This window comes from Vulpes lagopus, chromosome 22 (genome assembly GCF_018345385.1).
Source record: "Vulpes lagopus strain Blue_001 chromosome 22, ASM1834538v1, whole genome shotgun sequence".
NCBI lineage: Eukaryota > Metazoa > Chordata > Mammalia > Carnivora > Canidae > Vulpes > Vulpes lagopus.
In genome coordinates, this window is record NC_054845.1 from 15,622,644 (window position 1) to 15,643,066 (window position 20,423).

Below are 20,423 nucleotides of genomic sequence, written 5' to 3' on the forward strand. Positions count from 1 at the left end.
CAAAGAAATCATCAGCCCATGCAAAGGGGAAATCCCAAAGGAACAAGAACTACATTAGCAGCATAAGGGGGAAAATCTAATTTCCAATCCAGTTGCTTTGTTGTTTCAACCTCTAAGGAGGGTTCCTACATATGCAAAACATAAATTAAGTTTTAAAACACCACCGTGATTCAAAATTAATAAAAACTCTCATGAGGAAAAGGTGGTTCTTGGTACAAATCTCCTCACACAATGAGGGTCAACTCTACCCAGAGCTTGTGGGTGGTCTCTGCCTTTGAGGTCTCAATCATCTCAGTCAACAAAATATTTTAGAACAGCGTATATTCATTGAAACCAATGGACTTGTTACTTAATAGATTATGGTGAATGAATTCTCAGATGAAGCAATATCTGTATTAAAAATTCTTAAACTACCTTGTTGACAGAACTCACCCAGACACATTCTAAACACTGAGTTGGTCCAAATTAAGGATTCCTTTTTGGCATGACAGGCTATGCCAATACAATTTCCTAGTGCCCTACTTGCTGGAATAAAACTCATGGCAAGACACCAGTGTGACTACATCATTAATTAACCTGAACCACATACCGGAACATTGCTGCTAATAAAACTCCCCTATAAAGAAAACATGTTTTCTCTACTGAGAATCCTGGAATCTGGGCCCCAGCAGAGCCACTGCCTTAATTAAGAAGATATTTTGATGTTGCATCTCTATCTGGGATTGCCATAAAATTTGGTCGTATTTGGCTGGATCGTCAATAACTTGAGTTCTTGAATGTGCTTTTTGGAAAAAGAAAATGAAAATGACATCCACACTATCAGGGTGTACAAACAACTATGTGAATGAAAGGATCACTTTTGCTAAGGTAGGGGTGCTTTATCTGTGCTATTCTTAAAAGCACAGTCTGAGCTCTCAACCCACGATCCACTGAATCAGAAATCTATAGAAACCTTCCATTTTCTCTAGAAAACAGGCTGACAGAATTGGGAACAGAGTCATAACTACGGCAGCCAGATGAAACGGCGATTTTTCCAACCCAATCCACATGAAATGATACATACTTTTTACAGAGAATTCCTTTGTGAACAGCTTCTGAAAATGCTTATCAATATTGATCAGGGAACCTCGGAGTCCCCCTGTGAGACCATCTAGGCAGCATGGATTAAAATCCCCATCCTATTTATGGGGAGCCCAACCTAGGAAACAAACGCAGTTTTCCACAGTTCTATAGCCATACTATCAATAAGACCAGAAACAGAACCAAGTTTCTTGGCTACTTTCTGGCTTCTTCTGGTCAAATTCTAAACCTTCTACCAGGGTCTCAAAACATTCTAGAAATTTGACAAACTAACATCCCTCAATAACACCTTGAAGGAATAGGATTCCTTACAAAGGTTCAGGATCTTTCCAACCTGGAAACACAACACTTTTATCACAAGCTTTCCAACTACATATCTCTGTGTAATTTCTCCCAATGAGACAGCAAGAGGAGTCTTGGTTTTGATGCCAACTTTTATTAAAAGATTCCTGAGGTTTTTCTAACTGCTCCATATCTTGCTTGGATTGTTAAAAGTAAACAGGATTTTGGGACACTTGGGTGGCTTGGAGGTTGAGTGTCTGCCTTTGGCTCAGGGCACAATCCTGGGTCCTGGGATCAAGTCCCATGTCAGGCTCTGCTTCTCCCTCTATGTCTCTGCCTCTCTGTGTCTCTCATGAATAATTAAATAAAATCTAAAAAAAGTTTTTTTAAAGTAAATAGGATTTCAATCATTCCAACTTGTCCATATCAAGTGTCACTGTTGAGATAGAAAGAAATGAAACTGGCATCATTTTTTTAAGATCCAAACTGAGAAAACTTATCATAACTGTTTACTGAGGATCTAATTTTACTTGTTTATTGGATAATGTCAAATATATGAAAACTAGAGGTAATACATTCTTTAAAGAGGAATTTGAACCTACTATCCAACACTAAAAAAAAAAAGTCCTAATTGTAATAAATATAAAAATACAAATTTGAGTAAATCAGATTCAACATTTGTCCCACCAGTGCCCTTTGGAATTGTGGTTCCTGGCCCATTTTAAACACCACCAGTATGTATTATCAATCACTCTTCTCTTTTGTTAAATAGTCAAATAGAAAATGCAGCTTTAAAAAGGACATGGAAGGAATAGATGCTGCAAGAAGAGGGGAAAAAATAGCAGCCATGGAAAATAGATGAACAGCAAGCATCTCATTCCTGCATAAAAATCCTGGATGCCAATGCCTCTTATCAGGTTACATACCTCTAACCAAGAAAATCCATCAAACTTTGGGCAGCAGATCAGCTCAAGGGCAAAACTGACTCTTGGCCCTATTCCCTACATGAAACCTAAACATTACTTTTAAAGTGGTTTTGTTTATAATCATCTGATAGTAACAAACTAGAAAAGTAGATGGCCAATGGGTGAAGAACATTACTGTGATTCAGAAACATATGGTGGTAGAAGACCATCTTTGTTTAAAAATCAAGTTAACTAGTGTTGTATAGGATTCCTTGCCTAATCAATCTAGGATATCATAATCCTTCAACTTTGGGACTTTTTATGGATATATAAAGTCAAAGGCAATGCAGTGTCATGGAGAGAATATAGATCAAAGTCGGGAGGACTTTTACCAGCTCCTCCTCTATAATCAGCTTTGGTCTTCCTCAAGTCAGCTTCCCTTTTTGGTCTTTGGCTTCTCATGATCAAATCTTGCCTGCCTAAGGGAAGCAAGGCATGAGGAAGGTGGGATTTTCTATTCTGATCCCTTGGCCTTTAGGAGTACCAGGACTCTAAGTACCTCAATTTTAGACTCTGGACTGCAGTTTCTGCCAGTCTCCTGTGATACAAGGCCACATGGTTGTCCTTGAGGTGCTGAGGTAGACAAATGGCATTTCTACAGATGCTTTACTCCAGAAGTTAACAATGCCCTTCCGGATAAATCTAGGTCAGTATTCACAAACTCAAATACCTACGGCGACCCAGGGGATCACATCCATTAGCAAAATAGTCAAGGAATAGGACTGTGGGGACTGTGTAAACACTTGCCATCGTTTTCCTGAAAATCTTTATTTAAGGAGAAACCCAGTAGTCTTCTGCTCAGCTACTCTTGCCCAGCACCACTCAGCCTAGATCTCTGCTCTTAACAAGAATCTTGTCACAAGAATGGAAATCTGCAGAGGCGGCACCATGAAATGTCATGCAGAAGACAGTAAGAATTATGACAAATCTACAAGAGCCTGGAGGTCTGGCACCAAGTTTTAAACTTCCCTTGGGCTAAAGCACAGTGTTTGGCATAATCAGCTGCTCAATGAATACTTCTTAAGTGATTTTTTTAAATCTTAATTAAGAGGCACTATTATCTCTACATACTCTTCTCTGGAGTGACTGGATCAGACTGATAGATTTACCCAAAAGGATAATGACCAGAGAAAAAGAATTCTGCTAGGATAAGCAGGTTACAACCATTTGAACTTTGCTGGCCTTTCAGGGGGACGTACTATATCTTGTATTTCCTTTACATTAATTTAACAATTATTTACTGAGCTTCTACTTTATACCAGATACTTTGCTAGAGACTTCAGGGAATCTATGGTTCAATATCTGCCTACAATGTGCCCACGGTATAGCAGGGAAAGAGGGACAGAAATGCATATGATTAAAGATAACATGGTACAAATGTGTGACTAATAAAAAGAGTAAGCAAAGCATTATGGCAACATAAAGAAGGAAGAATTCATTCTCTTGGAGAAGTCAGGGAAAGCCACGTAAAGAAATCACAGTTGAGCTAGACTGCAAAATGAGTGAGCTTTTGTCAAGTGGAGAAAGGGAGCAATGGCATTCTAGAAAGAGCATATGACACGAGCAATAGTGCAGACACATGAAAGCACCCCTATGTATTTGGAAAAGGATGAGAAGCCTAGAGGTTCTGATGCATGGGGTACATGTTATAGGACAGCAAGAAACGAATCTCCAGGGCCTAGAAAATGCCAACTATTTTTGGCTGATAATGCTCTGGCCTCAGAGCCTCCCACCCACACCTCCATTTGCTCTGACCTCAGCCTTTACACTTATGAACAGCAGTGGCTGTTTCTCTAGATGTTCAGTGGTAGTTCGGGGAAAGATTAGAGCTCAAAAGACAGTAGTGAGGCCTAGTGGTCATATTAATGTTGCCACATAATATTCCTGAACCTAAATGTTTTAAACAATCACCTGAGGCATATTCCTTTTCAGATTTATACTCCTAATTTAAAGGACACATGTAATACTCTTTAAAATAAGAACAAAAGAAGACAGAAATAACTATTACTCCTCGCCCCCCAAAAAATCTTAGCTTAAAAAAAAAAAGCTACTGAATCAAGCCCAGAATTAAATTAAATTAAATTCAGCCTTGAGTCTCCTGGTAGCCAAGGCAAAAAGTTAAGAAATTCTCATCATATGAAAAAAACGTAAGTTCCTTACAAATCAGTTAATCGGTGCACACCAGGTTTAAAGCAACAGGAGAAGAGGACAAGAAAACGTGGAAGAGAAGAAAGAGCAAAAGAGGAAAGAAGATGATTTAAAAATATCCCCCCCCCTTTAAAAAAAAAAAAGGTGGGGACGCCTGGGTGGCTCAGCGGTTGAGCATCTGCCTTTGGAATCCCAGGATCGAGTCCCATGTCGGGCTCCCTGCATGGAGTCTGCTTCTCCCTCTGCCCCTCTCTCTCTCTCTCTGTGTGTGTGTGTGTCTTTCATGAATAAATAAATAAAGTCTTCAAAAAAAAAAAAAAGGTAAAATTCCCTCATTAAAAATCATCAAATGTTTTGGTGGTGAAAGGACCAAAGGTTCAGTGCCTGGATGTTTTTCTCCTTTGTAGTCTCTCTCTGTTGATGTTTTTCTGGCTTTCTAAGCAAAGAGGAAACCTCACCCATTCCTGTAGACATGCATTTATGACCACATTCTCCTGGCCAATAACCCTCTGTGGCTCCTTGAGGCACTTCTCAAGGGTGGAGTGTCAGCAATTGGATCTGGTTATGAAGCTACTGCTCCTACTGCTCAGGTTGAACACTGGCGAGTTCAGTGAGGGCTTCAGGGCAGAGCTAACTCATTAAGGACAAAATGTGCAGGCACATTTGACCTTTGGAAATCCAGCCCTGGTTGGAAGCTTCCAGATTCAAAACAAAAGCTCCAGGGCTGGAAAAAGAGTTGGAGGAAGCGCGCTGTGAGTGCTGGCCCCATCCCCCACACATTCCCCAGTGACTGAGAGGCTCACAAAATCAATAGAGCAGCATTATTAACTTTGCAATATCATAAGAGAAGGCTTTGCTCTATGCCTGGGTGGAGAAAGAAGGCAGGGAGAAGCAGGCTGGCTCCGAGGGAAAGGATGCTTCATTAAAGTCTTAACTCTGGGGAGGCAGCTGCCATGTAAGCTCAACAGATGAACCTGGTGTTGACAGCCTCCCATAGAAATCTTGCCCTTGGTGGAGGAGTTATAGTGAAAGAAAGTACAGCTGGACAGAGCAAGGTCTGCAAGGCAGAGTTTCTGTATGCTATAGATTTCCAAAAGGTATGCCAGGGGGCTAACCTAAGACAAAATTTTAAATACAACATTCAGATGTGACGGTTTTTCATCTGCAGTCTCCAATTTTAAAGCATCCCATTGTTGCTAATTTTTCACTCAGTTTTCCTGGGTTACCTACAAGTACCAAAATAAACATTTTAAGTATTTCCATCAAAAGAAAATACAAAGCTATTGTTATACCTGAATGGAAATGAAACCACCAACTCTATCCTTGTGTCCCCTCTGATTTGTCTAGGACTCCTACCCAGCTGGGTCACCACTTCCCACTCACAGGTCAAATGACTCAATCCCACTACCTATAGAACCAAGTCAGTGCCACCAACAAATCTTGTGCACACCCATTGACCAGAGAGGGGTTCATTTCATCTTTCCCTTCATATGATATACGTCTTAGTCTCTCCTTTATCCTGCCATCATCCCTCAACAGTGACAGTAACTGGCATTACAAGGTTACAAATTGGCAGACATTAAAGGTAAACTAAATTTTCAGACACATCTTCATCCCAAAATCCTTCCTTCAATCATGCAGATCAAGCAAACGTCTTATCTTTGTAAAGTCATTATTGCCTTCAGCTTCTCCAATTCTAGATAGTAGGTTAAACATCCCCTGTGCAAATCATACCTACATCAATTCAATCTATTTGCTGTTAAAGTAGTATCACACTTGTCAGAAAGGTTTTTTCCCTTTAACTACATACCACGTCAGAATCAGACAAATACAGCTTGATACATTTATTGATACTATTCACATCACTCAACAGGGGACAATGGAAACTTACCAATTACTCCTGGGGCAGAAATGCTCATCATATCTATATTTTTAAAAACTAGCACCAACTGATGACCATAAACCACCCTCTGGGTTTACGTATTCAGACTTTGTTACAAAGGATGTGCAGTAAGGTCATAAAGGCCTTCACTGACATGCATAGTCAAAATGTCTTGTCTGCTGCGATTTGCTACGTGACATGGAGAAGACTTTTAACTTTTCCTTTACTTTACTTCCCTCATTTTCTTTTCAATGTAAGGAATAACATAAATCTATTACAAAAGAAGTTAAGGTTGCAAACAAAACCTTTAACCAGTAATACAATGCCAACAATATCAATAGAATATGGAATGTGATGACTCCTTTACTTTGCAAGACTAAAACTCCAGGCACAAACACAGCAGGGAAGTTACAAACCCAAGAGATTAGTAATAAATGAAATAAAACTTCTAAAGGTTCTAAGTTTTGTCAACCCCAAATGTCTGTTCCATTTTAAATTCCTTTTGAGTGGTAACTGTAAACTTCCAGGAAAACATTTTGAGAACATTTTGGGGAAGTATAAAAAAGAACTGTGAGATGAACAAGAAAATTCCTTAACTATTTCAGATGTGACTGGGAAAATCACAAAAGAAATATTCTCTCTTGGCATTCTGTCTTTTTCCTTATATCCCCATGGCAATGCATACTTTTACGTGCATTTATCTTCTGGGTCCACTGCTAGACTCTAAACTCCACAAGAGCAGGGACAGCGTCTACCTGGGGCACTACTACATCCTCAGCACCTAGCTCAGTGCTTAGCATATAGAAAGCCCTCAAAAAATAGGAAGGGAAGGAGAAAGAGAGAGAGAAATTGAATTAATTAATTAAAGAGCACCAAGAAAGTGATGTCATCAAGATGGCAACAAAGGTCGTACTTGACTTCACTCCCTCTCATAAGATGAGCAACTAACAACTATTCATAAACAAGGCACCACTGAGAAACTCCTAAAGAAACAGAATTCCCCCCACAAAAAAAAAATCACAGAGCAATGAATCATAGCTACAAAATTAAGCACTCTATTTCCTTCTTAATAATCTCAATAGTTTATTATGTATCAGTATGATTATCTTAATGTCTTCATCTCTTGTTGATGAATGACATACTCTGATCAGCAAGGGCCAGTTGACTTCAGGAACTAGGAGTGAGTTCTGTTCTGATGTGAAGTAGCCAAGAAGAGGTAGGCGGACAGGTGGACATATAAAGGACAAAGGAGTCCCCATAACCAGAATGTTTTAGAGACATGAGAGTCTTCTGTTCTATCCTCTCCACCTACATCACTCTTCCATTAAGGCTGCTGGTCTATAGTCCTCAAACTCTTTCCATTTTTACTTACAGGTGAGGTTGGTGAAATTCAAAACCCACTAGAAGCAAACACACCTTGGGTTACTCCTCTTCCCTGACTACTCCCAGTCTCTCTCTGGCAGGTGTTCCTTAAGTACCAGGGCCAAGGACAGGGGACCCTTGATCCCTTCCCTCAAGTCAGACAGACCAATGTAACACCATCACTGCTTCACCTTGTCTTCTTTCCTGCACCCTGAGTCCTCCCCCTTGCTTTGTGAGGCTCTTTTCTCCCCTCCTCTGGAGGCCTGGTACTCCTTCCCCTCAGACTTCTTTCTGAGTAGGGCGAAGGCTTTCCCTTGAATTTTGTTTCCCTGAGGGCCCTTCTCTCCCAGAAATAAATATCTCCCAGAATATCCTGGAAGCAAAACTTCCAAACTTCCTTTACTTCCTTTATTCACTCTTGCTCAGGAAAGTAAGTATTTCGTGATAATGGGTGGAAAAAGAGGGGGAAGGGAAGGGACAGGAAAGGGAAGGGAAGTGACGGGACGGGAAGGGAAGGGAAGGGAAGAGAAGGGAGAGGAGAGGAGAGGAGAGGAGAGGAGAGGAGAGGAGAGGAGAGGAGAGGAGAGGAGAGGAGAGGAGAGGAGAGGAGAGAGAACAGAAAGAAGAGAAGAGAAGAGAAGAGAAGAGAAGAGAAGAGAAGAGAAGAGAAGAGAAGAGAAGAGGAGAGGAGAGGAGAGGAGAGGAGAGGAGAGAGAACAGAAAGAAGAGAAGAGAAGAGAAGAGAAGAAGAGAAGAGAAGAGGAGAGGAGAGGAGAGGAGAGGAGAGGAGAGGAGAGGAGAGAAGAGAAGAGAAGAGAAGAGAAGAGAAGAGAAGAGAAGAGAAGAGAAGAGAAGAGAAGAGAAGAGAAAAAGAGGACAGTGCTCACTCATCTCTCTTCACCCTGACCCCTCCCTGGAGGACTTGACTCTATCCCCTACCATGGGGAAAGCACCTTGGGGACAAGTAGACCTGGGGAATCCTGCTATTTTGTGGATCATACACTTTCCTGGATGGGTCGGCCCCTAAACTAGCGGTGGAGGCAAGACTAGGAAGCCAGAATGAAATGGCCCTTCCCAACTAACTGGGTCTAAATCCACCTTTATCAATGATAAACCTGATATTTAACCTCTAACTCTCTGGTTCTTGTATCTATTTTCTCAAATACATTAGGGAGGGGAGAAGTGGTCTTCATTTACTGGCTGCGCTAAAAGAACAGCAATTGTGCTAGAATTATAGACAGTTGTTAACAGTCCAAATTATTGATTCTCCCAAGAAGCTTGGTAATTTTTAAAGTAACATGTAAGACTTTTAAAAGAACAACATATAACGAGGAAACATAAGTGGCCCATTATTCCATCACCTGGATTGCTCTTTAAAAAACCAAAATGTAATGAACATACGTGAAAGCAAAAACATTTAAATGGAACAGAAAGGGTATAAAAAGTAAAAATTTCCCTTTCCTCACTCCCCAACACCTTCTCTTCCTTCCCCCAAACTGTCAACAAGTACTTATATATATCCTTTTATTTGAAATGCTAAGTATATCAGTGTGTATAATAGACATTTTCATTCTCTTTTTTCTCATTTACACAGAAGATAATTGGCTTTTCATTTTAACAGCCATGAGACCCCAACTGCAAAGAGACTGAGTTGGGGGAGGCCTAAATTCCTTCTAGCTTGCCTCCCTACCCTCAACCATAGCTCCTTCCACCCCCTACTTTACTAGGCATTTCCTCCTCCCATACCCACCCCATTTCCTCAGAGGAAGTGTCTCAAAAGAAACCAAGCCATCACTGGATAACTATATAAGACGTTGCCATTGAGGTAAGCTGGGTGGAAGGTGAAGGGACTCTGTTGCATTTTTGTAACTTACTGCTGAGCCTATAATTATTTCAAAATAAAAAGTATTTTTAAAGACAGAAAATAAGTTAGTGCTTGAGGGGAAAAGCCACAGCAGAGGAACCCTAAAGCAGGTGGAGAAGGAAGAAACAACAATAACCAAGTTCCTGGAAACATAATGTGCTGAAGGCCAACATCAGTCCTTGGCCTCTGCTGCTTGCATGGTGTCCACTGGCCAGTGCTGCAGATCAGCTGGCTCTTGAAATGTTTTAGGACTGGTTTGATTTTCTTTAAGGGATAAAACAACGTTTTCCAATCAAACTATTTGTTGTGAACTTGGGAATGCTACCACTAGATTCAAAGCATTTTATGTTATTTTTCTTTTAGGAGTCGAGTATGTTTCTATCCTCTTTTTAAAAATCAAAACTAAACCTTAAAAATACATAAATATTTAATTTTGCAGAGAAAGGTATGGCTCTCCAGATGGGGAGTCCGTCCAATTCATGATCTCAGGCATTTTATGGCCATACTTCCCTGCAAATCACACTGATGGCAATAACCCAACTGCATACTCAAGTGTTTTGTCACATTCCTGACCCCAGAATCAAATTTCTCACGTGAGAGGTTGAGCCAAAGGGATGTCCTGATAAATCCCTACAGAAGTGGGTTGAGAGGATGACACTCCTGTCCCTCTTCATCTCCACTTTTCCTTGAGAATCTGGAGCCAGAGCAAACTGGAAGCTGTGAGCTTCAGGGACCTCATTCCACTCTACCTACAGTGAGGGGAGAGCTGTGTCTGCAATCTGACCCAGCAGACAGAGCAAGAGAGATCCATGCCAAGCCACCACACTAGCTGTTCCCCCAGGGCCATCCCAGGTGCAAACTTCCGCTTCTAATGAATATAGAAAGATAGAGTCACTCAACCCCAAAAGAGAGATGAACTAAACTCTGGCAGCCCCTCACAGAGATCCAGAAGTGCCTTCATTTTCACCAGTGTTCCAGGTGAGGCAGTATGAGAGTAGAACTTTGGACCTGACACTCTGGCCTCCTAAGTCCTCATCAAATATGGTGTCCGTCTTAAGTGGCATGGAGACCTGAGTATCCTGACCTGAGTCAGTGTGGTCCTGTCAGAGAGATCAACCTCCCTTCTTATCTACGATTACGTCCTACTAGGGTTGCCCTAGGTTGAGATAAGAGTTCATGTCCCAGACAGCACACATGGTGCTCTGTCGCTCCAATCCTTATGTGACATAAGCTGGGTTTCCCTGGAAGTCAAGCTAAGAGGCTATGGTAAGTCTAGGACTTCCTATCCAGGTAAGTCCCCATTTTCTTATCATCTAACAACATGTGACAGTACATTGTTAATGAGTCATTTTAACCACAGAGACTTCCACTTTCAGAAGCAAACTGTCTCCAGAATTCTCACTTCTACACAAACCCCAAACTTCCTTCATCCCTGGGTACTAACACAGATACACACACAACTATTTCATACATGGTAAAATAATTTTTTAAATGTATCTAAAAAAATTAAGCCAAATATGTTTTCTATCCAGAAATTTTGACATGCTATAACTATAAAATAAGTTTATTTTTTTCAAAATTTTTTGTAAAGGCTAACACACACACAAAGAAATCAGAGTTTTATGTCCCTACTTTTAGACAACCAGTAGGAAAAGTTTTTCCAAGTACTATGAGTAAGGCACACATAAAAGCCCTATTTGAACAAATAAGCTACTATATTTCTGCTCAGAAAACTGAACAGAAACCATGAGGAAGAAAGTCAACAAGAAGTGCTAGTTTAAGGCTTTAAACAAAAGCCTTTCCTACCACAGAATAGAAAACATTAACATTGTATGTATAGCATGTGAGAGTTTATAAGTCAGTTTCACATCCATATATCATTTGATTATAACAATCCTGTTATAATCCCCACATTGCAGATGGGAAAATGCAGTTTAACAATTTGTCCTAGTTTATATTTACAGTCAGGATAAAATTCCAGGTTTTCTCACTCCAAATCCCTTAAACTTTCTGTCACACTAGTATTTCCCAAACTTCATTTTCATTCCACCTTTATGTATTTTTACCAAATCAGCATTCCATTTTTTTAATAAATTAATTTTTTATTGGTGTTCAATTTACCAACATACAGAATAACACCCAGTGCTCATCCCGTCAAGTGTCCCCCTCAGTGCCCGTCACCCATTCACCCCCACCCCCCGCCCTCCTCCCCTTCCACCACCCCTAGTTTATTTCCCAGAGTTAGGAGTCTTTATGTTCTGTCTCCCTTTTTGATATTTCCCACACATTTCTTCTCCCTTCCCTTATATTCCCTTTCACTATTATTTATATTCCCCAAATGAATGAGAACATATATTGTTTGTCCTTCTCCGATTGACTTACTTCACTCAGCATAATACCCTCCAGTTCCATCCACTTTGAAGCAAATGGTGGGTATTTGTCGTTTCTAATGGCTGAGGAATATTCCATTGTATACATAAACCACATCTTCTTTATCCATTCATCTTTCGATGGACACTGAGGCTCCTTCCACAGTTTGGCTATTGTGGACATTTCAGCATTCCATTTGTACAATCGTTTCCCTATCATTTTCTTTTTTAATTGCCTTAGGCATTATGTATTAAGGCTGCATATATTTTAAAATTCTTTTCCTATAAATGTCCATCCATAAAAGATAACCATAAAATTAAAAACAACAAAACCAACCTGATACTAACTTTTAGCTGGATGTTTGCCTACCAAAAGCTCTGGGTCTGAGATCTCTCTTTATGAGAAGAAGAGGAAGAGGAGGCGGGGGAGGAGGAGGAGGAAAAGGAGGAGAAGGGAAAAGAGAAAATGAGAAAGCAAAAAAGTAAAAAGAGAAGATGGAGAAGAAAGGAAGAAAAGGTGTTGGAGACATATTAACACAAACCTGAGTCTTTCTCCTTGATTTAATCACAAGGATTAAAAAAGAAGAAAAGGGGAAAATACTGCCTCCCATGGTCGTTTGTTATTATTTAACACCATACTCTTAAAGCTTGAGAATTGCAGCCCACTCTTTAAGAGGCATTGCCTTGAGCCATGCTGCGCCATGCATTGTGTTAACATGAGAATGCATTTAAACTATTGAAAAGGAGATCACAATTCTTGAAGGTCCAGTACTGGCTTGGACTTAAACAATGATCTCTAAGGCTTCAGCAGTTTATCTGCAAATTGAGGAGGAGGAAGAGGGATTGCAGCAAGGCGTTCAATGGTCTTCAAACTCTAATATTTGTAAAATTCTAGTCTCTATGAATAGGGATCATAAAGAAGAGACGCAAGATGCAAAAGCAAGAAGAAAAAGTAGTCAGACACAACTTGGTTAGGGAGACAAAGATTTTTTTGCATTCTGCTTCTCTTTCAATAAGAATACTGTGTAAGGACATTTTAAGTCCACATAATGTCTGCCTTGCCCTTCCTTCCTTCCCTCCTTCCTTCCTTCTTTCCTTCCTTCCTTTTTTCCTTCTTTTATTCCTTCCTCCCTTGCCTTCTTTCCTTCCTTGAAATATGTTTTCAGAATTATTTTAATGGTAGCTAATTCACACAGTAAAATAAGTAGTTATAAGTTTAAAAGTAATTAATATGTATGTTAACAAGATGATGACCCTGGACCTTTACTTAGCATTCAGAAGCTTTTAAAAAGAAAAAAAAGGAAAGGGAATTGGAGATTGGAGAACAGAAGGAGGAACCCCCAACATCAAGTATTTCAAAGGAATGGCTTTTTGAAATAGGAAAGAATGACTCTGAAATTCACCATCTGGCCAACCTAAGTGATATCCTTAGTAATATAAGAGAGCCAATATAAAATAATAAATTTTTTTAAATACCTCTAATGTGGAACAGCGTTCTGAAAGCATTAGAAAATGGAGGCCAAGTGCTTGCTGGCAGTATTTGCATGCCAAGAGTAGGAAAAAAGCAAATTACTTGAATCTCAGGAAAGTACTTTATTATAATGCCCTGGAGTTCTTCACACAGAAAGCATCACTTCGTCAGTGAAACAAATCATATAAAACCCACCTCAACAAAAAATTAGCAATTAAAGCTGTTAATGGGATTCTGTACAACATGCCTCTATGTCAGACTAAGAAACTTCACAATTTATGTGTTTTTCTTCCCCAAAAAGGAGTTTTTCCCACCACTGACCAGTTAAGAATTACAAAAGAAACCCTGACAATAGCAGCCATTTGGTAATAAGGTCTATCTGACCAGAAAATATTTTTTGTTTGGTATTGTCCCATTTTGCTCTCACTTAGACCAAAAAGAGGCTGCATGCACAGGAAACTCAGTTTCCAAATTGGAAAATGTTGCAAATACCAATAAGGAATGAACATGCTCTGGAGCAACTGCTCAGCCCAGGCAGGAAGAGGGGTAAACCAGATGGTCCTTTCCATCCCAGATTTTGAAGATCTACAACAGAACCTGGATGACTAGGAGAAATTCAGATGCAATTTGGATCTCCTGTATAAAACAGAATTCCAAACAAAGACATTCAACAAGGCAGAGAAATTTAAGATTCAATGAAAATGAATTCTGGGAGAAAGTAGAAAGCAATCCAGTTTGAGAATGGGTGGAGAAATAAAGGTTGTTCCCAAATCATAGCATTTTCAAGGGGCAAGTGTGTTAGAGAGCTGCCAGTCGAGGGGTCATAAATTCAAATGCATGCTCACCAGGTTAGAGATCAAAAATGAAGTTAGGTAGAAATAATGGGGACAAGGTTAACTGACAACTGCATAATCTATCTAAAAACATTCAAATTAAAAAGAAAATTGAAATATGTACGCTGGCCAAATAAAACACCTCTTCAAGCCAGTTCAGCCAAGGAGCTTCCTGTTTGTGTCTCTGATAATCTAACTTTTCCTAGTTCTACCCTAAGGTAAGCTCTACCCATAAGGAAAGAGTCACATCATTTGATGATGAGCACCAAAATGGTAGGATTACATTATACACTGAGACGATACTAAATAGAAAAAAATAAATGATATTAAAGAAAAAGTCCTCTGCATGTCTTTGGTTCAGGTATACTAAGTTCACATGGAGAATAAATTACCATCTAGTTAAACACAAAGAGAACTGGGGAAGATGTATGTAGAGAGAGGTTGTAAAATCAAAACAAAACAGAAAAAAAAAGTTAAGTAGTCAGAGTCAGATAGTTACACCTGCAGTTAAATTTGTCACAATGGCCCTGGATTAGATTTGGCAGATGGAGTTCCTGTCTTCCATTTTCCAGGCAGAAAAAGCGGGGTACTTAGAGCCCTGACAGCTTGGTTTTTAAATACAATTTTTTTAAAGTTACATGTTCAAGTTTCCTTCTAGATACTTCTCAAGAGCAATAGAAGAAAAATCCTTTCCATTCCTGATACTGGTTAATGTATGATTTTGTTTTTGTTTTTGTTTTTTAATAGTGTTAAGTTTAGGGCTTTTTTTAAAGTGAAATTCCGGGAAAAAGATCTCATTGATATGTTAAGTGAAGTCTTCCCAGGAAATCTCTGATGTGGGGAGAAGGATGAAGATATTCCCTCAGGATAGCTTGAAGCAGGCTAGACAAGAACTGGAAATGTTCACTCAGGGAGCCCCCTCCTGCCAGCCACGGGGACCCTCCGTCCCTGGTTTCTACACATCTAAGAAAACACAAATATACACACTCCTCAGAAGGAGTCTGCACACAGGGCTGGCATTTCTGAAATAAATCTCTCCATAGGTGCTGGGCTAAACCCTCAATATGAGGAAATGATCTTGGAGTTTTATAGCGGCATATGCATGATTCTCCCCCTCCCCCATAAAACACCCAACACGAACAACCACATCAAATTATTGCTTTTCAGAGGCCAATTCAAAAACGCCCTACTTTATCACAGAAAGAATATTCCTTGTATATCTGAGTGCTTCCATTATGTCTTATTTGAAGGAGGAAAATGAAATAAAAATCCTATCTGAGATATTTATAGATCTCATAAAACCTGATTCACTCTCATAAGCTGCTGTAAGCTCAGTCATCAGGTAAGGCAGAAATGGCAGGTGTAGTAACCAGCGCTGTATTATGTTATATATGCCTAATTCTGGCTCTTAAAAAAAAATAACCACATGCTGGAAAAACTTAAGAGAAGTAAGTCATAAGACTGGAAAGAAGGAAAGGGGAATGGGTTGGAAATGTATATGAGCAGGCCAGCCAAATTCCAACATGTCACATAGGCCCAGTTTCAGAGGACAATGGGTATTGCTAGGCTTTCCCCAGTTCTAAGTACAAGTGACTTCATAAGAGCTTCCTCTTTAGGATGAATAAAGGATACCATGCCCAATGCCCAGACCTCTCTCTTGCCCTGTCTTCCATCAGTCATCTTCTTAGACACTCCAGAATCACTGGTGTCACAGATCAGTAATACCATTTATAAAAAGAGCATTGTGCCGCTTTGCACTGCTATTGAAGAAAGGCAAGATAGCTGAAAATGGAGAAGGAACAAGCATTTGTTAAGTGGATGCTAAATGCCAAACATTGGGCCAGAGATCCAACATGCCTGCCCTTATGTCGGCATTATTAACTCAATTCCACAAATGATAAAATGAGGCTAGAGACATTGACTGTCTCAAGGTTTTAGCTCTCCCTTATTCCAAAACCTCCATGTAATTTGACTACCACCAAACACTGTGACCTGAAGGAGATACAGCATCGTCCAGTCCTTTCACAGATGAGAGAACCAAGCCCCAGGAAGAAGACAGACCAGAGAATTGTTCAAATCCATACAGGTCCATAGTTGCCAGGCGATGACTTTTAGCTTCTGCCCTTGTGTCTCCTATCTCACCAACCATCAGTAAAAATATTAAAAATTCAGAGTGTTGAACAGACTGCCTGGGTTTGGATCCTGGCTCAACCACTTTCAAGCTGTGTGACTTTCAAGCCATTTAATACTTCTCCAACCTCAATGTCTCCATCTGTAAAATTGAGTTATATGGAATCTGTATCTCACAGGGTTGGGAGGATTAAATGAAATGCTGCATATGAGGTGTTCAAATGAGATCATCTTCAGGGAGTATTTGATATATATTAGATATTATTATAATGCTTATTACAAAGACAGGAAGAGTCACCAAGTGGAAAGAGGGAAGAGGAAAGTGTGTTCCACCACTAGTTTTGCAACTCATTTGCTTTGCAGCTATGAGAAGACAACTTGCTTAATCTTCCCCTGCTTCAATTTTCTCACCTCCGAATGGGAAATTCTGTAATAGTTGCCTGGTCCTTAGTTACAGAAAGAATGTGCTAATGACAAGAGACCATGAGCAAAACACCCTGAGCCCTTCTGAACAAATGCTTAATAGAGATGCTTGTTAGACTCTCCCAAGCAAATAGGAAAATCCCCATCACGAAGGAAATGATCTCTTGGTCCAAACTAAAAAAAAAGCAAGAACCCTCAAGTAGAGAGGCAAATGCACAGGTAAGGGCTGAACAATCTTAGAACATAGAAGCGAAGCCAGCAACTCACTTTGCCATTTAGCGCCATGTCGGGTGGCTCACAGGAGAGTCAGCTCTACCTAGGGCCTCCTCACAGCAGACACCTTCTCCCACCATAGGCAGGAACTGTGCTCCATTAACAGGGTCTACAGTGGCCATCTGAACAAACACCAAAAGCACAAAAGGTATGTGGTGGGGGGAATCTATTTCCACTCCTTTGTATGCTTACAAATTTGCTGCCTCTCCAAAAATAAGAGCCAGCACTAGGACCACTCCATTGAATTCCTGCTAACTGAGCTCCGGAAGGTGAGCCTGCGAGCAGGGTCAGGAGCACACAGGCACTCCCTTGCACAGCAATTGCTCCACAGCTAATTGCCGTTTTCACAGCTGGGTTGAGCTTTCCAAAAGGCATCCTTCAACCCTAAGCTCTGAGCTCCTCTCATGATGTTCTTTCTTGCCAACCATACCCCCATCAAAGACAGTTTATAGATAAAAGGATGTAGCTACAGTACATACATTTTTGCAAACATCACAGTGTGATATAGAGGCATTTCTAAGGCTTCTTTGTGAAGATCACCACATGCCACGGTCATTACCACAAGAGCTAAGCCTTCTACGGACAAGGAGGCAGCCTCCTTGCCTGAATGTCCTCAGTGGCAATTCTTCCACAGTTTATTTTCACTTCTCTTACTAGAAACATGGGTCCTTTGAAACCCTTTATAAACAGAGTCTACTTCCAAACAGTGAGGTCAGTAAGAAATATGGAGAGCTGCTACTTAATGCCTACCTGGCATCATCCAACAGATGTTCATGCATGCATCCATCCCTTTAAAACCACAGAGCAGGCTGAGGTAAGTGGAAAATCATGGTCGAGGGCCTGCCGAGAATGAATCATTTGAAGCATGGCATGGCTGCAGTTGAATGCCCAACACCACAAAGGTACCAGAAATGGAATTTGACCAGGTTAAGCAAACCTCTAGTGGGTCACAGGAATGTGGGCCAAATGGGACTGCATTTGACACTTTAAGGCGAGGGAAAGCAAAACAAGAAGGATGAAACAACGCTTGGGCTGTTGCTATTAACCAATGAGCTGGACGAAGTGCATCCACCAGCACTGTCCTGCTTTATTCTAAATCTCTGTTACACTTAGACTCCAACTTACACTGGAAAGCAGATATTTCTATATAAGCAGCAGGCACTTGCAACTCTGATATATCTGATAATAACTCTCCATAGCTTAATGGCTCAAAGCCTTGGCTGAATACTGAAATCACCTAGAAGCTTTAAAAAACATTGATGCCTGGATTCCACCTAAAGGGATACTTATTTGATTGGTCCAGGGTGCAGCCATGGGAATCATTGCTGCAGACATAGTCAAAACTTAACTCACCATCATATCATAATCCCTACCTATCGAATGCCTACTGTGTACAAGGCTCTCTATGAGACTGAAAGGTTACATATTTAAAGTTGATTATCAAAATTATAACCAAGGCATTGATTTTGCTCTAAACCAAATCACCTAACTGGAAAAACAAGTCAACAGAACAGAAAGAAAGGAAGAAAGGAAAGCTGTACTATAAGACAAAACTAAAAAGCATCATGAAAAATTAAAAAGTCTACACAAGAGTGTGGAAATAGTAGCAATTACTATCAGCCAAGAGAAGGGAAAGGCATTTCCTGGAAGATGTGGCAAACATCTGAAAGTTAAAAGATGGGTAGAATTTGGACAAATAGGATCAGAGGAGAAGAGGGAAGAAGAAGGAAAGGCTGAAGAAAATGACAGAAATAAAGACAGAAGCAGGAAAAGCACAGTGATCCAATTTAGATGGCATTTACTGCACATAAAAGAGGGAACTGTGACTATTACCCAGGCGGAGTGTTGGAACATCTTAGAATGTCCTGACTCTTAGAACTTTGGTCTCATTCTATGTGCAACAGGGAGACATCAACAGCTTGAAAACACAGTGATGGAGGTATAAGGTCAGTCCAGGGGAGGTGTCAGGGGCTGCCCTGGGGAATGGCAGAGGGAGCCGGAAGTTGAAGGCCATGGTGAAGTACTGCATGGGCCAAATCAGTGGGATTTTCTACCTGACTGGGTGCAAGAGAAAAGAGTAGCCAAAGACGACTAGAGCTTCAAACCTAGATCACAAGAAGAAAGGTCATCTCGATAAAAGAAACCGGGAAGCCAGAAAAGCGGAAAGAAGTTGCTGAGTTCAAGCTTTGGGACATATTTAGCCAAGGTGACCATGGGACAACCCCAAAGTCTTTATTGTCAGTCCCATGTTTTTAATACAAAATGGGGCCTGAAATTCTGGCAAACATCTGGATTTGGAGATGCAGGATACACCTTTGAGGATATAAAGACATCTCCATTTGGAGAGGAAACTGCAACTTCTAAGATCATAGAGGTGAAACAGACAGTGAGATAGGTTCCCACAGAGAATTCTCTCCATGATAACTCCCCAAGATTGGGTAAAGAAGGACAAAAATCACCAAGCAAAGGGGTGAAGAGCACCCTACATTTCCCTTTTCAGGAGGCACACTGGACTTAGGCCCACTTCATCCACCAGCACCAAAAGGACATTCTGAAAAGCTCACAGAAGTTGACTTTCTTCCCAACTGCTTATCTCAATATGTAGCTTTTTGTTTTTAATTTAAATTTGTAAAATATTACAACCTTACTGCCCATACAACCTGCTCCAGAAATTTTTTTAAATTTCAAAATATTTTTTTCCTGAATTGGCACGATTGCTGTTACAGTTTGATGCAGTCCCTTGGTTGGCAAGGTGTCAGAGACAAAGCCATTTCACATTTAATGCTTTCTAACATAGAACCCCAGTTCTATGATCCATCTCAACCCCCTACTGTATACATCATGCACCCTCCTTACTCCCACTCCACTTGTTATCATTTAAGTGACAGACCTTATCGAAATAAAACTAGAGTTGTAATTGGGGGCTTTTGTTTTTTTCAGGATAGTGTACATTTTCCAGGTTACCACAAATTATTATACAAGTTGAAAAGGGATTAAATCATACTCATAAACCTTCACCAAGATATTCAATAGCTTGGTTTAAGTCTTGGACAATTCCAAAATCCCATGTACTAGGAGTGTTTTAAGTAAAAAAAAGGGGGGGGGGTCTTGTTCCCTTTAAGGGGAAGGAGGGAAAGAGAGAGGAGGTAAGAATGAGAAGTGAAAAAGTATACTCAGTGTAACAAAAAGCAAGCAAACTGATGTGGGCATCCAAAAGAGTCCTGAACCCTGGAAAAACCATCAGTGTTAACAACAGCTATATGACCTTGGAGGGTTCAGTGTTTCATCTGCTTTAACAACCGCTTGGTCCAACACCAGCGTTTTAGAACTGAAGAAACCAA

At 40.4% G+C, this 20,423-nt stretch overlaps 1 protein-coding gene across 4 annotated transcripts in view; it reads right to left on the minus strand.

The window, feature by feature from the left end:
- The window catches only part of KLF7 (Kruppel like factor 7), a 91,028-nt gene that overhangs the window by 62,218 nt on the left and 8,387 nt on the right, over positions 1 to 20,423 (minus strand). The window lies entirely within an intron of this gene.